Raw genomic sequence first — 18,350 nt, 5'->3', positions numbered from 1 at the left:
AACTTTTGGGTTTGATTTCCATGCAGTAACAAACAAACAAACAAACAAACAAACAAAGAAACCTGCTCCAGATGGTCCAGGTGTCCCAAGGTCTAACGAGACACGGATCTCCATGGAAAACCTTTCCAGGTTTCCGGGAAGCAAATGCCTGTTAGGAAGGGATGAGGAGAGCTGGCTCCCTCTGCTTCCGGGCCAGCTGGTGGCTGCATTTACCTGGCAAGGATGAATTCCTACACTCCCAGTTGCACACCAGCACTGCACTTCTTTGCTTTCCTTGATGTCTCTTACAGTCATGGGTGACAGGGTGACAGCTTTTCTGCAAGCCTGGGGGGGGGGGTCATCTGAAAATCCAGGAAACAGTTTGATGAGCCTCCTCTTCCCCAGATGCGGAGCCCTGGGCCTTCAGCTTGAGGGGCCTGGCCTTCGAGGGATGGCGGGGTGGGCGGGGGTTGGGGGGTGGGGGGTGGGGTGGGGGATGAGGGGTGGGAGGTGAGGGGGGGTTGGGGGGGTGAGGGGGTTGGGGGATGGGGGTGTTTCTGCATCTCCGGACTCAAGCTGGGGACCACATCGTGCAGCTCACTTTCCAGAACCCTGCACAGTCGAAGCAGCTGTATCACAAAACGGGCTCCACATCCAGTCTCATTTGAGGGATCAGGATCCTTCAAATTTTTGTTAGCCTGTCCTCGACATGGAATCACGTCCTTCCCAAGGATATGTATGCATGCATATATTTCTTTCACCTGGCCATTCTGAGCTGAGAAATGACACTGAGAAAATAGAAGTGAACCAACACTCACCCCAAATTTTGATTGTCACTTCTTTAACTACACTGATGCCTGAATACTGTTACCCTGACCTCTCCAGTATAAACTCTCGAGTGGCAGCAATCACCCGATTACTGGTCTATCATTACAGCTAACTCTCAATGGCTTCTCGTTCCCAAGTTCCCGAGGGCACCTCAGGATGGCCAAGCTCTCAGTTCCTTTCTGAGTCCTTTGCCTGCTGCCCACTGGGGCTATTTATCTTAATAAAACAATCTGAAGTTGTAATTTTACTTAAAACAAAGCAGAAACAGGATGCAGAGAGCAAGGTAAACTCTCACTGTAAAGGGCTGTCCCGGGAAAGCTAGCTGCGCAGAGGTGACTGGGTCATATGCCGGAGGTGATGATTTTGAAGAATTCAGCAACCAGGGAACCAAGTCCGCTACAATGATTAATGAAAATTAAAACAGAGGCCATTAAACTGTACCACTTACTCTGTAATTTCATGAAAATAATAACAAATCATGTCAGGGCGGAGAAGTGGCGACATGGAAACAATGGTTTTGTTTCAATTATGGGATTAGGGTGATTTTTTTCTTTCACTATTCTCTGATTTTGCTGGAATGTGGTTAATAGACTGGGAACAATGCCCTCGCCCAGCCCCCTCTTCAGGAATTAAATGAGGTAATTACTGTAAGGTGCCTTTCCCTTTGTTTCTACCTTTTTCTCTTACCTCATTGTATCCGTATGACCTTGGAGGAGTGATGGAGTGGGCCTGGGTAGACACCCCTCCCTCCACAGCAAGGCATGCTAGGTTTTCTTTTCTTTTCCTCTTTTTCCCCTGACTATGCCAACCTCAGCCACACATAAACTGCAGCCGGAGACCATCCTCAGGGACTCACCTTGGGAACCACGCGCACCTGCAGGGTGAAGGTCTCCATTTTGCTTTCCCGGAACTTCAATCCTGTCAGAAACAGCTTTGCTGTGTGACAGTTTATTGGGGGAAGGAAATGTCGCAGGGATTTTTAGCAGTTCGGCGTGTTACAGAAGTTCACATCTCCTTTCTGACACCCACTCGGATTTCCAGCCACAATGGTGGTCCGGCTCTCAGCACGTCCTACTGGGATTCCCACTCTGGGCTCCGCACTCATTCTGGGTTTAGCCTCTTTGTGATGGACGCTTTCCAAGTCTTCAATTTTATTTCTTAAATCATTTGTGGAGAGGAAAGAGGGATTTTGATTTTGTTTTGTAAAGACGAATCATCTTTTCTTCATGACCTAGCGAAGGCATCCTTGAAAATCACCTCTCCTGGAGAAGGCTTGGAGAGCACCAGATCCCCTGCAGTCCTGTGCTCAGAACTGGAAAGGTCAAAATTCTGCTTTAGGGGGTCCTGAACACATTTCTTAGTTTCTCCCAGGAGTTGTCCTAGAAAACTGATCTAGAAAGCTGACCATGACAACCATGGCCTATGTTCTAGCCTCAACTCACTAATGTAAAGGGGCCTTGGAAACATATCCCAAATACTGATGCTAGCGTTGACTTTAGCATTGCTCTAGCAGACCACTGGAAACATTCCAGGGTCCCCCAGTGGGGACCTGGCTCAATAAATTAGAGTCCAACCCAGGAGAGAAGCTCCTAATGTTCAGAAAGCCAGGTGTAGAGCAGAGTGTGCCACTTGCATTGAATTGTTCCTATGTGTGGACCATCCTAGATGTGCACAGAGCACTTCTACATGTGGTGGAGACTGGTAAGCGGAGGAGCTGAAAGACAGAGGAGGAGGAAACACCAGCGTTACCCAGCATTGCTTTGGACCTTGCAAGTTGTTTGTACACACACAGGCAAGGCACATCTTGCTTGGAATGCTAAGAGATTTTTTCCTTTTGGTTGGTTTTCCTCTTGGGAGCACAGCGTTCTCATTTTCATCCATCTGCATTAAAAAGGGGAAATAATTTCCATGCCTAGATCTCCGGCAAGCCCCCTCCCCTTCTCTCTTAAATTGCTTCAGGCTGCTGTGAACACATTTCAGGCTTGCTTTTCTTACTCTTCAGCTGCACAGTCTCTGGGGCTTCACTTTGGATTTTTTTTTTTTTTCTGGCTGAGAGCTCACTCCATCACTCCATGCCCCACCTGCAAAAGGTGGCAAGAAATTTAAAACACCAATAGCAGAAAGCTGATCCCCCCTTACCCCCACCCCAGGAGCTTGAGAGGGGACATTTCCATAGACTTCAGGTCTTGTGAAGGTGCCTTGGATATGCTGGGTGTTGAGGTAGACTCTTTGAAGGCGCTTGGTTAAGGGGACCTGAAGTTGCTTATGTATCAGGAGTGCCTGGTGTGAGTGATGTCCTTCACACTCAGGTGCAAACGCATCCTTTTTATTTGTCTATATCCCACCATACCTGGTGGAGCATCTGCTCCCAGAGTTACCCACAATGCATGTTGACATCCGTCCCCTACTCCCTTTCAATGACATCAATGGCATGCTGGATCTCATGGCTTCTGTACATCTAAAAGTTACCTCACCCACTGCTGCATCCCTTGAGTTCATGGCCATAAAGCCAACCCCAGGATGCTGGGCTTGAGGTCTATAGAAACATTGTTCATTCCACACCATCAGCCAGATGGAATGCATCCTACCAGTTTTCTCTGTGGTCATGAACTACATGTACAAATGCACAGGATGTTTTCTTTCCTTAAACAGAAAAGGAGACAAAGTTTGCTTGTGTCATTTGCTCTGCTGTTCGACTCTGACCTTCTCAGGGTCAACAGGATCTAGCTCATTCTCTGTAGACCATCTTGTAGTATTTCATAGGCCTTACTGTAATTTACTTTTAAACCCCTATTTCCTTCTTTCTCCTTTTCTCTCTTCTACCTTTTGTATTTTTTTCCTGCTTTAAATTTTTTTTCCCTTCCTTCCTTCTCTTCTCCTCAAATTTCCCCCAGGCCTTACAAATATTCTTCTACCAAAATTCCGTTGTCTTCCAGGAAGCACTGCTGGCCCCAGTGGAGCCTGTAAGGAGTAAGAGGTATCTCTGGAGACACTTACTGCCAGAAAACTGTTGTAAAGCACACGGATCCGCAGTGACTTGCAGGGGACTACTGTGTCCTAGAGTTCACAGCTGCCCCCCTTTTCACAACACATCCTCACATATTAATATCAGTATTTATACAAGATTAGATTCCCAGTGAGTGTATATATACACACATTAAAATTTAATAGCTTCTGTCAAATTATATTCCAGACAAAGCTCTACTACAACAATGTGTGCAACTCGGTGCTGCCCACACCCTCAATAGCATGGCTTTATTCTATGAAGATAAATGTTGCAAAAATAACTTTATTGTTTTATTATAAAATGAAATAAGCCCATTGCCAAAATCTCTAGAGTCCCAGTAGCTTAAGACATCCATTGTTAACACTCAGCTCCTAATCCAATGTTTCTTATGTCTCTCCATACCGATGTCAATGCGCACAGCGTAGCTGGAACAACAGTTCTTTGCCATACTCAGCCCTGGGTCTGTAGCCTCTTTCAGGGTAACAAACAGTCGTCATTTCCTGGGGAACATGCTCTACCCATCACAGTCTCTCGAAGTGCAGAGGTCTGTCACCTCCACCTCCCTCTGCAAGTGTATGTCCCTTCCCCAACCTTTCCTTTCCATGAGTGTGTGCTGAGGCAGCCACTCTATTCAGGCGTTGTACGTGTCTGTGCCCCCTTCACAGTCAGGATGGAGGTCTGTCAAGTTGGTCGGCTGTCCCAGGGGATGGTCTTGAAGGCTTTCCTCATCGTCCTGTGCTCTCCTGCCTTCTGCGTGGCTTTCCTGCCATGGTCTGCACGATCATTCTCCTTGACTCATTCTGAGTTCACTGGCTCAACTTTTCCCAGTTCCCTTTTTAGTGTAGGGCGAAATAGTCTTTATTTCTAACCTATTCATATATTTTACATTGGCAAGATTATATATACTTCCTATGTACCACCTGACATTTTGAAATATTTTTTCCACTTTCTTGAAGAGACAGCTGAGGTTGTTGACTTGAGGTTTTTTCCTTTTTCTTTTCTTTCCTTCCTTCCTTCTTTCCTTCCTTCCTTCCTTCCTTCCTTCCTTCCTTCCTTCCTTCCTTCCTTCCTTTCTTTTTTCTTTCTTTCTTCCTTTTCTCTTCCTCCTCCTCCTTCTTTTTTTGGTACAAGATTTTATTGTGATAAAATATATCACCCATTTCGCCGTGTTGTCTTTTCTTCTTTCTCCTCCCTCTCTCTTCCTTCCCTCCCCCTTTAAGCCCTCTCTCCCGTCTCCCAGTCTCCCTCTCCTTTGGTTCTGGGAAACCCAGGGTTGTGCTCCTGCTGAGCAAGCACTCTCTGACCAACTGAGGCGGCCCTCAGCCCTGGACTTTCACTTTAGAATCTTTTAGATGCGATTTTTGATTTCTTCCTTGCTTCATTGATATGTGTGCTACTTACTTTAAACAATGGGGACATTTTTGGAGTTTATCTTTCTTTTATTGGTATCCGAACTAGCACCAGGTAGTCACAGAACTTTGTCTGACACGTGTACATTTGGATGTGGGGCACTCTTACTACCCTTGGAAAGTTTGTACGGTCTGTGCTTGTCAATTAGGTTAAAATTGTTCAGTAGTTTATTTCAAATGTATGTTTCATTTTTTATTTTACTGCTTTCCCTATCTGTTTTAGTAATCACTGAGATATGAATTTAGACAAAATAAAAGTCAAAGTGTCACTGGGTGGTGGTAGTGTCACACGTCTTTAATCCTAGCACTCAGGAGGCAGAGGTAGGTGGATCTCTGAGTTTGAGGCCCTCCTGGTCTACAGAGAGTTCCAGGACAGCCAGGGCTACACAGAGAAACCCTGTCTTGAAAAACAAAAACAAAATGAAAACGAAAATGAAAATGAAAACAAAAACCAACCCAACCCAACCCAACCCAACCCAATCCCTCCAAGTGTCATTGTTCTGTTTTGTCTGAAGCCTATCAGTGTGTGTGGTCTGCTGTCGGAGCTGCTCAGGTGCTGTGATCTGCTGTCGGAGCTGTGGACCGAGCCATTCTGACATTGTGAAGAGATGCCTGGCCTTTTTGCTCAAACTTCATTTGCATGTTTCTTATGCAGCGTTTTACATTTCCTTTTGATGGGTGTCAACCTTGTACACCTTTTTCCAAGCCTTACTTCCTCATCTTTTTCTATCTTTTAACTGTGTCTCATGCTCACGTCTTGTCTTCTGTCTTGCTCTCTGCCTTCCCAGGCTTCCGACTTACTTTTGGGGTCTGTGAAGTTGAAGTCTGACGTCTTGCTATTTGTCTTCTCGGTGCCTCAGTGTCTTCTTCACTCTTTTCTGTTATGGCGGATGAAGATAATTACTGGCTCAATCAGTTAGTTTTATTTCCCTTTTAGCTTATCTTCTTAACACTGTGGTGTGCTCCTCTGTGGTTGCTTTAGTTTATAGTGTAGTTGGGCATCTGCATTAACAGTTTGATGTCTACAGACTGAACCAAGTGCAGGCTGAAAATATTTGAAAAGTAATCACATCTCTATGGAAGGGGTGTACAGTCCTTTGAAATTCACCGAAGAAGAATACATTCAAACAATCATGTTGCAATTACACTGTAGCAAGAATGGGTATGGTCTTGGGGTTATTTCGGCGTTAGAATAGCACAGGTGTGTAGTTTATATTTGAATGGAATGCCATTTTAAAAACTTGCTTTTAAAATTTGATTTTGCTAGATTATGCTTTGAAGGATGATCAATAGATAATCCACACCAAGATAACGTGTCTGTCTTGGAATGTGTCTCCTTGCTGCAGATGCATGTTGTCTGGGTTGGGATGTAGCCACACTCTCCCTGGCTGCTTTGAACTCTGCCAGGAAGGGGCACTAAGGCTCATGTTGTGGGGAGGGGGGTACTTTCCTTGTTAGGACACCAGCTTTGACTTTTCAAGGCCTCTGTCTTGGTGTTTCCTAACCTATAATCCCTTTACTGGGACACATTGAGATAGCATTATATTTAGCTTTGTTCTGCTGTATGACACTGAACCAAAGTCATCCCGTGTTGTACAACTTTTCTGTAGTTTCTTCTGGAGCACTACTAGAAATATATATTTTTTTAATTTTAAATTCTATTTTCTCTCCTAACTGGTTTTTTAAAATAATTTTTGCCCTGATTTTTACTTCAATATTTATTTTTATATTTAAATTTTTTGTGTATGCAGGTATGCATATAGATATGCAGGTGTGCCTACGCATATGTGTGCATGTGTACAGTGTCCAGGAGTCAACCTTGAGTGCCATTCCTTAGGAGACACCCACTTTGTTTTATGGGACAGAGTCTCTTGTTGGTCTGCACCTTGTTTGGTAAGCTAGGCTGGCTGGCTGGTGACATCCAGTAGCGGCCTATCTTTGCCTTCCCAGTACTGGAATTCCAAGTGCACACTGCCACACTTGATGCTTAAAATGTATATTCTGGAGATCAAACTCAGGTCCTCACGCTTGTGAGGCCAGCACTTTAGAGACTGGGGTGTCTGTCTCCCAAGCCCAATTTCCTCCAACCATTCTTTTACTCTCTTGGATGAGGTAAGTCCTCCAGAGTTCGTCACCAGCTTGGCTTTATGCATTCTCTGGGTATTTTCTTCCTCTCTCCCTTTCCTGAGGTATTGTATACCTCCTCTCCATCTCTATCCTTCCTCTGTCTAAAGCTTTACTTGATACAGGCCAGTGTGACTTGAAAGACCTTTGTTTTCAAGTAGTATCAGTTCTATGTGAGTTTGATAACCAAGATGATGTGTGTAGAGTGTTCATCTCCTCTGTAGGACAGGAGCTGCCAACATTAGACACTGGGTTTGATTTAGAGTCCAAGAGCAGAGGGAGAGACACTGACACCGGAATTCTGCTTTCTATACAACCATCAAGTCCATGAGAAGATACTAGCTACAAGCTAATCTGCTAGGTACCTGTCTGAACAAATAAATACAAAGTTACCATCAGTCTGTAAATCTTGGGCTGAAGGTATCAGAACTGACCAAAGTGGGTCAATGCCTTTTTTTTGGCAATTGTCTGAGTTATCCCAACTAGTTATACTAGGGCCACTTATGCTTTCTTGCATGACCTTAGAATAATGACAGTTATTACAAATTACATATCTGTGATTACTACCAAATTCCCAGAGTATGTTAAGGTCCCAGACAGATATCTCTGCTTCAAGGAGCAGACTGGGGAGAAAGGTCCCCAGGCAATGCTGCCATTGATGAAACATATCTGTGCAGACGTCTAGTACAAAGTTTTCTTTTCCCAAACATTTCCTGTCCTGCTGTGGGGGAGTAGATCCTAGGAGATGCATTAAAGATATGCTACGCTGGGAGGCCTGGGACTCTTGGTGGCCCTGAGAGGCAGAAAGTGATCTGGGGGGGTTACTGGGTTCCCAATCACTCTTGTTCCCTTGACACTGTGACATTTTACGAGGAGTTCACACTCATACATGTCAGAGCTAAATGGTGACAGGCTGATGTGGTGTCATTTGCTAATGTCTGAGGTTCTTTATTGCTGTAGATATACACATGTGAGAGACAGTTCAGGCTCCCAGCTGCTTGCTCCGCCTGCCATTTAGCTTACTGGATGGTGGTCAGAAAGCCCACTCCTTTCATTAGCTGCCTTCTGAGCAGGCTTGGCCAACATCCTATGTCTCTGATTGTTTCTCGAACACTAATTGAACTTCTGTTCTTTATATTCCCTTGCTACTGCTTGATCTAGTCCATAAGCTTGTTTTTCTGAAGACAAAATGTATCAAGAGAGAACGACTCATACATTGCTTACAAAAAAAATGTATTAGATGCTAGATTTGTATCGCTGAAATTAGATTCAAATTGACTGTGGGAGCCTCCATTAGAATTAAAATGAAACAAACCCCCTTCTGGATTGTGTAGAATACAGAAAGTGGAGTGGGGGTGCTGATGAGCTCCCCGGTCTTTCAGGGTGTTAGCATGGTCAGCCACTGCACCTGTGGCCATGGCTGACTGGTTGCCTGGAGAAAAAGCTCAGTATGTCAAGGCTCAGAGTGTTGAGGCCCCCTTCTCAGAACTGTTGCATGGGTGGAGATGGGACCCCAGGATCCCAGGACAGAGGCCTAGACTCAAGGCACTTGTTTCTGTTCTGAAGGCTTTGCTCTCTCTTTCAAGGTCCCACATTCTCTTATCCCTGTTCTTTCCTATCTGGGCTGCTGGGTCCAGCATCTAAGGGTTGCAAACCCTGGCTCCTGCTGGGAGCCATTTGTTTCTATAACCATCTACAACACAGCTCCACCAGACACCCACAGAATCTAGGTCTCTAAACTCAGTGGTTTGGGGGGTGGTCAGGATCCACTGGAGAGGGTCACAAAACTCAACTTAAGAAAACGGGATGCAAACAGAAGTATGTGCAATATTTGGCATTTCCAAGTTCAAAGCAAATTTGGTCCAGCGAAGTCAAAAAAGTACATTGAAGACTTCAGAATTACAGATCTGAACTGAGTTGTATGCCTTCATCCCATCATGCACTTAACAAGGGTTAATCACATAAGGTCCCTATGTTAGAGGCTTGGTCCCATGCTTCTGTTGCTACTAGTGATGGTTGAGCCTTTGGAAGATAGAACTTCTGAAGTGGAAGTTCTATGTTCTTAGAGGTGAGTCTTTGAAGGGGATTGTAATGTAGATGGTGACAGAGATGGAGAAGTGGCCGTATGTGGGAAGTTCTGTTATGTCTTCCCACATTGGATGATTAGATTCAAGGAGAAATATTGAGTATCTGTGAACTGAGAGATCTGGGTTGAGCATGCAATTGGAGAATCACTTTTCCTTGATTGCAAATCATACTCTTTCTCTCCCCTATTTCTCCTTCCCTATGAGGAGATCAGCTTGTCTCCACACCTGCCCGCCACCTCATCTATGGTATTCTGCTTGGTCACAGGCTGGAAAGCAATGGGATCTGCAGATCATGGACTAAAACTTTCAAAACTGTGAGCTAGAGTTGACCTTTCATGTTTCAAACCCAATTATCTCAGGTGTATTCTCTCTCTCTCTCTCTCTCTCTCTCTCTCTCTCTCTCTCTCTCTCTCTCATAGTGAAAATCTAGTCAATACAAAGACTAATCTTGGTGCCATGGGAAGCAAACAAAATAAGGAACTTTAGTCATTCTCCAGCAGTTTAAACTAAATAATGCTGATTCACTTGTTAAGTGTTGGATGGATTCTTTAACTTACTTAATGACAATTTATCTTTTCAATAAAACTTTATTGAGAACAATATCTCAGTAGGTTATGCTTCAGAGGAGAGAAAGATAGGAACAAAATGTAGCGCTGGTGAGGGAGCTCAGGGGTAGAAGTCAGTTCTGAAGAGCATGTTAGTTGTTAGTTGATGGTTTGAGGAAAGATTTTGGAGCATTATCATGAGGGAAATTAGGCTGAATATAAGCATAATGGAGTGAGGAGACTAGAGACTCCTGCTGTTGTGCAGTGGGAGTTCTAGGCTATGGGGTAGTACAGAGAATATTGTCTTCCAAGAGACAGGTGTAGTAGAAATTGGATGGGGAGATGGCTGGGAGGTTTGTAGGTGAGGGAAAACAGAAATACAGCTTGTGTTCCTGACTGGGCAATGTTGGTAGATGGTGACAGAGATGGAGAAATGGCCATATGTTGAAAGTTTCTGCTATGTCTTCCCATACTGGATAGCTAGATCCAAGGAGAAATTTGTGTATATGTGAACTGAGAGATCTGGGTTGAGCATGTAATTGGAGAATAATTTTTCTTTGATTTGTTTCCAGCTTGACAGAATGATTGGAGAAAAGTTTTCATAGGAGATGTAATGAAGTCTGGACATAGACACAAGAAAAATAGTGATTGGGAGAGAAGAAACCATTTTAGGAATCACCAAAATGTAAAAGAAAACCTGAGAAGAATGTGAGCGAAAGCTGGCCGTGGTGGTGGCACAGAGAAGTAGACAGAAGTCTAGCAGAATGTGGGGTGGGGGAGGGAGAGAGGCTGTGGGCAAAGTGGGGGCCATTTCTGTTGAACGTTGGTACAGTGTGGAGGAAGATGTGCACTGTGTTCTTAATAGATGGCTTCTATCTTCTCTGAGCAGGAGAAGGCTGTCTGATGCAAATGAACTTCAGACATCTGAGGACAGGAATTCTGGGCATCTGGCCAGCATGATGTAGAAGGAGGATGAGATAATCTATGTAATATGCTTTGAATACTGCCTGGCAAGATTAAACCCTCAATAAATGTTGCCAGCTATTATAATGGTACCAAATTGTTCAACCCTGTGGAATTGTTTTTCTTGAGCAGTGATTAACATCTGGGATATAAGCACAAGACAGTTGGCAGATGTATCATTTCTGAGGGGATTTTTGTCAAAAGGGGAGATGGAGGAACGAGGACACTGTGGAGTTCGGCAGCCACGGCAGAAATGCAGTTCTGTGCAATCTTAAGTGGATTAGAAACTCAAACAAGCGAAGACATAAGGAGCTGCTAGATAACAAGAAAGCGGGTGGTCCTTTAGCCAGCGAATTTGATGGTGTTAAAACATCGATGGAGTGGGAGTCACGGAGGGAAAGGAACTGAGAAGAGTATGGAGGAGAGAGTGGGTATCCAGAGCCTGGCTTCAGGAACACAATGGGCATCACTGATGACAGCATTCTGGAGAGGCCATGGGCACAAGTGGCAAGGAGGTGATGGTCGCTGTTTAAAGGACTGAGAACTCACTCAGGATGACGATGGGACTTGGAGAAAAGGGGTAAAAGAGAGGGGTGCTGCCAGCCTCAGGAATGGGTGATCTGTTTTACCATTGTGTGAGTTCTCTAGAGAAAGAGAACCACCATAGGAAACACACACACAGACATACCAACACACAGACAGACAGACACACATTCATCCTCACAGTCTTGCTATGAGAATAGGATTCTGCGGCTTTGAAGTCTGAGATCCCCGTGGCTTATTGTCTGAAGAACTGGAGAACAGTGGAAGAATTCAGCCTGAGTCCAAAAGCCAGGAGTGCTTATCGATCCTGGGCAGTTCCTGTAATGTGAGGTATAAAGCAAGACCATGCTATACCAGGAATCCTCTACTGGTGACTCCTTTCTGTTTCTTTGCCACACTGTGAGCAGAGAGGCCTCTTGTCAAAGGTCAGAGTCAACACTATTTGGACTCTGTAGCAGTCATAATTTTGAATTAAGCAGACTTCTATTTTATAAAGATACCTTGCTCTGACAACAGAAGATGCACTAAGACACACAACCTATTCCAGATGTTCAGAACACCGGTGGGGCTTCCTGGACACACACAAGTGATGCAGCTGGGCTTGGCAGAACATTGTTAAATAGCCTATACAAGGCCACCCAGTAGCAGCCATCCCTGGGATTCAGGCTATGGACAGCATGAAGTGGAGCTAAGACTGCTAATATGTATTAAGGTAGGACAGAGTTGGGAGGGAGTAACCACAGTATGTTAGGGGCAAAGAACTGGCTCACTAAAAAGCAGTCCTCTCTAACACACGATAGAATAGATCCTCCAGCTAATCTCACCCAGAAATCAGGCCAATCGGGCCACACCCCTGCATTCTCTGTCCTACGCAGAGTTCATACCAAAATGCTGCCTCCTTTCAGCAGCCACAGGGCTGAGTTCTCTCCCTCCTCCTCGAGGCTTCAGGCAGAACCTGATCCCCTCTCTACTGCTAAGACACAAAACTACCTTGAATTATAGCTAGTCTTTTTCAGAGCCTTCTAGTACATAGGCTAGGTCATATAGTATGGACCTGACCTCCCATAAAGACAGAATCCCCCCTTTCTTCTTTGGAACTGAAGAATCGACTTCTCCCTCAGAGACCTTATTGCTCTGTCAATGTTGTAACTCTCCTGATCCTCGGGAACTGAAGTGTATTAAAGCTTTCTCCCTTAAGGACCCCTACCACAATATTCATGTCAGCTAACTTTCCTAATAAGGCTCCAGTCTAAAGGGTTATTTTGTCTCAGCTTCCTTCCCATGAGCCTATAATACACTTTGTCTTTAATAATGTTAGTTTTGTGGAAAATATCCTACTCATACCACTTTTCTTGATTTTTCTGGTCATTCTGACAACCTTATCAATAGGATTTATTGTCACAAAGCTGGGTCCTGGAAAACCTGACTGGGGTGATGAAGATAAGACAGACACATAGACACATGTACTGAGAAGCTGGGACGGGTGGGCTGTGTGTTCTGATGGAGATGCACTAGCAGCTTGGGGGCTCCGCATATTTATTATACACCACTGGGCACAGAGGTAGCTTTGCGGTAGAGATCTGAACATGGAGGAGGTGGGTGAGCTAATGGAGGTAGGAGGTCTCTGTAGGGGAACACTCTCTTGCTGCAGTCTTCCAGGGAGACAAACCGACAATTGATAGTTTGTGTGCACACTGGTTTTCATTGCTGACATCTGTACCTGGACCAGGGGAAGGCGGTGCCATGTCCATGGGTCTGAGGCATTGGGATCATCATGTGACATGCAAATGTCACAATGTCATCTGCTCCTCACAACTTAGCATATTTCTATAACAGAAGAGTAAAGATCAATGATGTTAAAGCAATTTGTCCAGATGTCATCGAATTATTAAATCTTGGAGCCAAGATTCAAAATGAAATTCTCAGGCTCAAAGGCATCAATGTTCCTTTCGTTTACTAAGAAAAAGTGTGAGAAAAAAAAGATTAAGAAGCATTCATGATCATTGCCTATGCAATGCATCAAGACAGAACTTCAGGCTTTGGAAACAGGCTGGGTGGAAGAGAAGCGGAAATAGGTGTGTCAGGAGCAGACTAGATTCACGCCAGTGTCAGTGTCCTGGGGGAAAACCCACTGGACTATGGCAGACATTTCTAGCAAAGCAGGTGGACTATGAAGGCAACACTTGCTTCATCTAAGCTGTAAAGCACTTGATGAACAGGGGGAACAGGACAGGATTGCTCCTTTCGAGAAAGGTCTGTAAAGACAGCACAGGAGACAAGGCTTCTACATGGGTATGCTGAAGGAGCAGAAGTGTAACTGGGTGCCCATCAGAACATGGAGAAACTCTTCAGAGCTCATCAACACTGGGACAGTCTTGAGACCACGAGTCCTGGATGCTCATGGGCACAGACGATTCTACTCGTGCAGCTTGAGGGTCTAAGCCTGAGCCAGTGAAGAGAACTAGGACTGCAGCCCTGAGCCTACAGCTTAGGGCTATTGAGAAAGTTGGTGATACCAATTCAGAGGAGACAAGCTGACAGGAGTTACACATATAGTTTACCCATTCAAATGTCAGAGGTGATGGCCAGGGATCTGTAAGATCAGACATTTATTGTTAGCTCACTGATACTATTTGCAGGTATACATGAAGATGAAGTGATGAGCAGGCATTTGAAGCCGGGCAGGCGACAGGTCCCAGGAAACGTGGAGTTAGAGACAGAACAGTTTTAACCAGACATACTCTGTGATTCTGTGGCATGAATCTGCTCTGATCCACAGGCTGACAACTCTGGACCCCGCTCAGTTTGATCAGTGGACGTAGCTCCAAGCTGCCTGGACTGGGCAGGTGTTTGCCAGCTGTCATGCATCTCATAGCTAGACAGACCAGCTTATGAGTGTGACCTGCCTGGGGTGACCTTCCTGTGTGACCTACATCTTGGGGCACCTGTCAGCCTCACCCCTGAGTTCATGCACTGGTCCAGCTGCAGAATGGCACCCTTCCCCTCACCCCGGTACCCTTCCCCACACCCCGCCGCATCCTCTCTGAGGCCAGGAAGCCCTGCATGGCACAGGAAGGGAGCCTCAGAAGGGAGATGGAGCAAGATGAAGACAGACTTGGGCAGCGAAGACTGAGCCTGCTGGGAGCCCTCCTGTTCTGCAGTGTATTAGTTAGGGTGCGCTAAAGAAACAGAATATATATTAAGGGGAGCTCATTAGGTTGGCTTACACGGTGTGGTTCTTGTCGTCCACCAATGGCGGTCTCACACTGATAGTCCCCAGTGCTGGATGTTTTTGAAGTTCCAATTTGGTGCTAAGGGCCTGGAGGATTCTTGAAGGACTGCTGGTCTCCAGTCTGCTTTGGAAGTCTGAAGAAGTTGGTTCTAACATCAGGGAAGAACCTGTTAGCGAGAGCGAGGGCAGCCAGCAAACAGTGAAAGTTTCCTTCTTCCACGTCCTTTTATGTGGGCCGTTGTCGCCAGAAGGTGCTGCCCACGTGCAGGGTGGGTCTTCCTGCTTCAAATAATCTGATTAAGAAAATCCCTCACCGGAGTGCCCAGCCGCTTGTGCTTTAGTTGATTCTAGATCAAGTTACATTGATAGCCAAGATTAGTCATCACGGCCAGGCAGCTCCTGCACAGGGCTTCCCAGGGTCATGTTGCTAACTGTACGTATGGTTTGGCAGGGCCTATTGAGTAAGGCTGGCAGAGAACCCTGGGAGCAACAGCTCCTTCAGAATTCCTCAATTTTTCATTTTATCAACACATAACTGTGAGCACTTACAGGGTACCATGTGAAACTTTCATATCTCGTGCCAAGAAAGATCAAAAGGGATGATAGCATTTCTTTCTCTGTGCTTCTGTGATTTTTAAATTGTGTAGCCTAGACTGGCCTGGAACTCAAGGTAGTCCTCCTGCCTCAGTCTCCCAAGTGCTGGAGTTATGGGCATGCACTGCCATGGCCAGTGACATTTCTGTCTTAAACATTTACCCTTTATTCATACTGGGAAACTTAAAATCCTCTGTTAGTTCTTTATACGATCTGTAGTGAGGTGTAAGCCACAGTCCCATGTTGCTCTCTGTAGCGATAGAGAATGTTTGGACTTACTCCTCTGATCTAACTGTCTTTTGGTTTCCCAGCCTCCCCCTGTCCTGCCCTCTACTGCCTACTCCTCTGCTCTCTGTTTCTATGGCACTGACATTTCAGCTTTCATGTATAACCCAGTTTCCCTTGTGTTGTTGAGCTTAGCAACAGGACCAAAAACAACTTGTGGAGGAAATGTTTTATTCACCTTACACCTTACACCTTACACCATGAAAGCAACTCAAGGCGGAAGCCACGGAGGAATGCTGCTTACTGACTTGCTTCCCATTTGCTTTCTTATAAAACTGAAAACCATCTGTCCAGGGATGGCACCAGCTACAGTGGCCCAAGCCTTCCCACAGTAATCTTTAATCAAGAAAATGCTCCAGAGATTTGTCTGTAGGTAATTTGATGGAGGTAATCCCTTAACTCTGCTTTCCTCTTCCCAGATGACTCTAATTTGTGTTAGGTCGAGAAAACCAACTAACTAACAACTAACCAACCAACCAACCAACCAACTAACCAACAACCAACCAACCAACCAACCAACCAACTAACCAACCAACCAGCCAACCAGGCATGACATATGAGGACCTTATGTATCTATCTTTCTGTCCCTGACTTGTTTGACTTGACACAATGTCATCCGGTTCCATCCATGTTGCCCCAGTGACATGACTTCAGTTTTCTTTTTGGTCAAATGACAGACATCCCATTCCACATTTTCTTCATGCATCAGTCAGCAGATGCCTCTTTGATCCTACAGCTTGGCTGCATGAGGAGTATCACCTCCCTAAGGGGGACATGCACAGTTATTCAAGGGGCTGGTAAGGTGGTGCTATGGAGAGGTCTGTACTGATCAGGAGAGGGAGGCTTCAGGTTCAGGGAAACAAAAAGAGGTGAGCAGAGCTGAGAATGGTCTTGTTCTGCGCAGAAGGGTCTTGTTCTGCACAGCAGATATTTGGTCCCTCCTGTTAGTATTCAAGGCTAACATGGAGGATGGTGGATCGCTGGAGTTGCATGGGGTGCCACGTGTATCCCGGACTGACCTGGGTTTCTAGGTCCTGGAGTAAAGAGAAGAACATCACCTATTCCACAGTTCAGCTTAATGCGTGGTGCATGCTAGAATGGGAATGTTTCAAATATTTCAGATCAAATAAATTGTTCCTGATGATTTTAGTGGTTTCTGTGTGCTCTTTTAATGTGGCTATGAGAAAATTTGAAATTGCACGTGTAGTGTGTATCACACTTTTACTGGGCTATGTTAGTCTATGTTATTCTTAAATTTCTAGAGCTATGATAGGAGAATACAAACTTCCAATCCCTCCTCTCTCTTTCTCTCTCCCTCTCTCTCCTCCCTCTCCAACATTATAGGTACTTGAACAGTTGGACACTAACTTTGTTGAGCTATTTCTTCTCTTGCTGTTCTGATGTATGACAACAGATGCCTCCCATAGCCTTTGGCAATTTTGTTTTGTGTTGTTTTGAGACAGGGTTTTTCTTTGTCTAGTCCTGGCTGTCCTGGAACTTGCTCTGTAGACCAGGCTGGTCTCGAACTCACAGAGAGCCACCTGCCTCTTCCTCCCAAGTTCTGGGATTAAAGGTGTGTGTCACTACAGCTCAGCACCCTTGGCCATTTTTTATTAATGACTGTCATCCATTTTTCCCTGTATTATTGCTCTCTATTTTTGCTCTCTCCTCAACCCATAGCGTTCTGTTTCCCCACTTCTACAATGCCCTCATAGGCTTGGGTGTGCCAGATGTGCTAGGAGAAATAAACACATAGCCATGGTGTGATATTAAGAAGTTGCCTTTCCCAGACATTGGGAGTTAACATGATGGAGCTGTTCTGTATCTCAGCCCCAATGCTGGGCTTGGCAGACAGGCTGGCCCTTGCTAGAATAAGACATAACTCAGTGGTCTTTCCAGTGCACAAACAAGGGCAGCAGCATTGTTCGAACTATCATCACCGATCAGGAATAACTTTCTCAAGAGACTCCATTGCCACTTGATTAAGTATTTCCTGGCATCTTGCCTATCACAGAATGAAGCCACAATTGCTTCCTATAGAAAATCTTATCTGTCCAACATCTTGCCAGAAACCTATAGAAGGCTGAGCAGCTTGTGAGCCTTGATAATTTATGACTGGATTATGTATTGAGAATAAAGTTGACAATGGGCCCTATTGTTAAATTGGACTATATATTCAACAGAACAATTTCCAAATGCAAATGGAATTTATAGAGCATTTGTATACCATTTGTTCCAAAGACAGGAGACAAATGGGCTCTTTAGTTGGAGGAAGAAAATTCAGAAAAATATTTTCACTGTGACACATGAGAGATAATGCTCAATGACTTTACTGCTGACAAAGAAGTGTGGGTTGAGGGGTTGGGAAGGGTGACAAGAGCAGAAAGACAGCAGACCTTCCTTTAAGTTACCCTTGTTGGGTGTATAGGTAAAGGGTGTCCTTGGAACATATTGGGAATCAACCTTTGAGAATCCTCTGGTTTTGCAGGAGAAACTTAGTAAATGGACCTTCTGACCCTCACAGTCTCACAGTGATGCTCTCCTTCTGTGGACACTTGTCATAGCTGTGAGGCCCTGTCAGGAACAGCTGTGATCCTAAGCCACAGTTCTACAAAGAGCAAAGACACTTTTAGAAGACAGGGCAGCCCAGCATGGTGGCCCGCACGCCCCCTCAGAGCCAGGCTGATGCCTGCATGTTAACATCTCCCCAGGCTGCCTCTTTCTTCTCAGGGGTCTTCTGAAATAGAACCCTCT

Source organism: Apodemus sylvaticus, chromosome 2 (genome assembly GCF_947179515.1).
Source record: "Apodemus sylvaticus chromosome 2, mApoSyl1.1, whole genome shotgun sequence".
NCBI classification, from domain to species: domain Eukaryota; kingdom Metazoa; phylum Chordata; class Mammalia; order Rodentia; family Muridae; genus Apodemus; species Apodemus sylvaticus.
The sequence above is the reverse complement of the archived record's forward strand: the minus strand, read 5'-3'. Positions refer to the sequence as shown.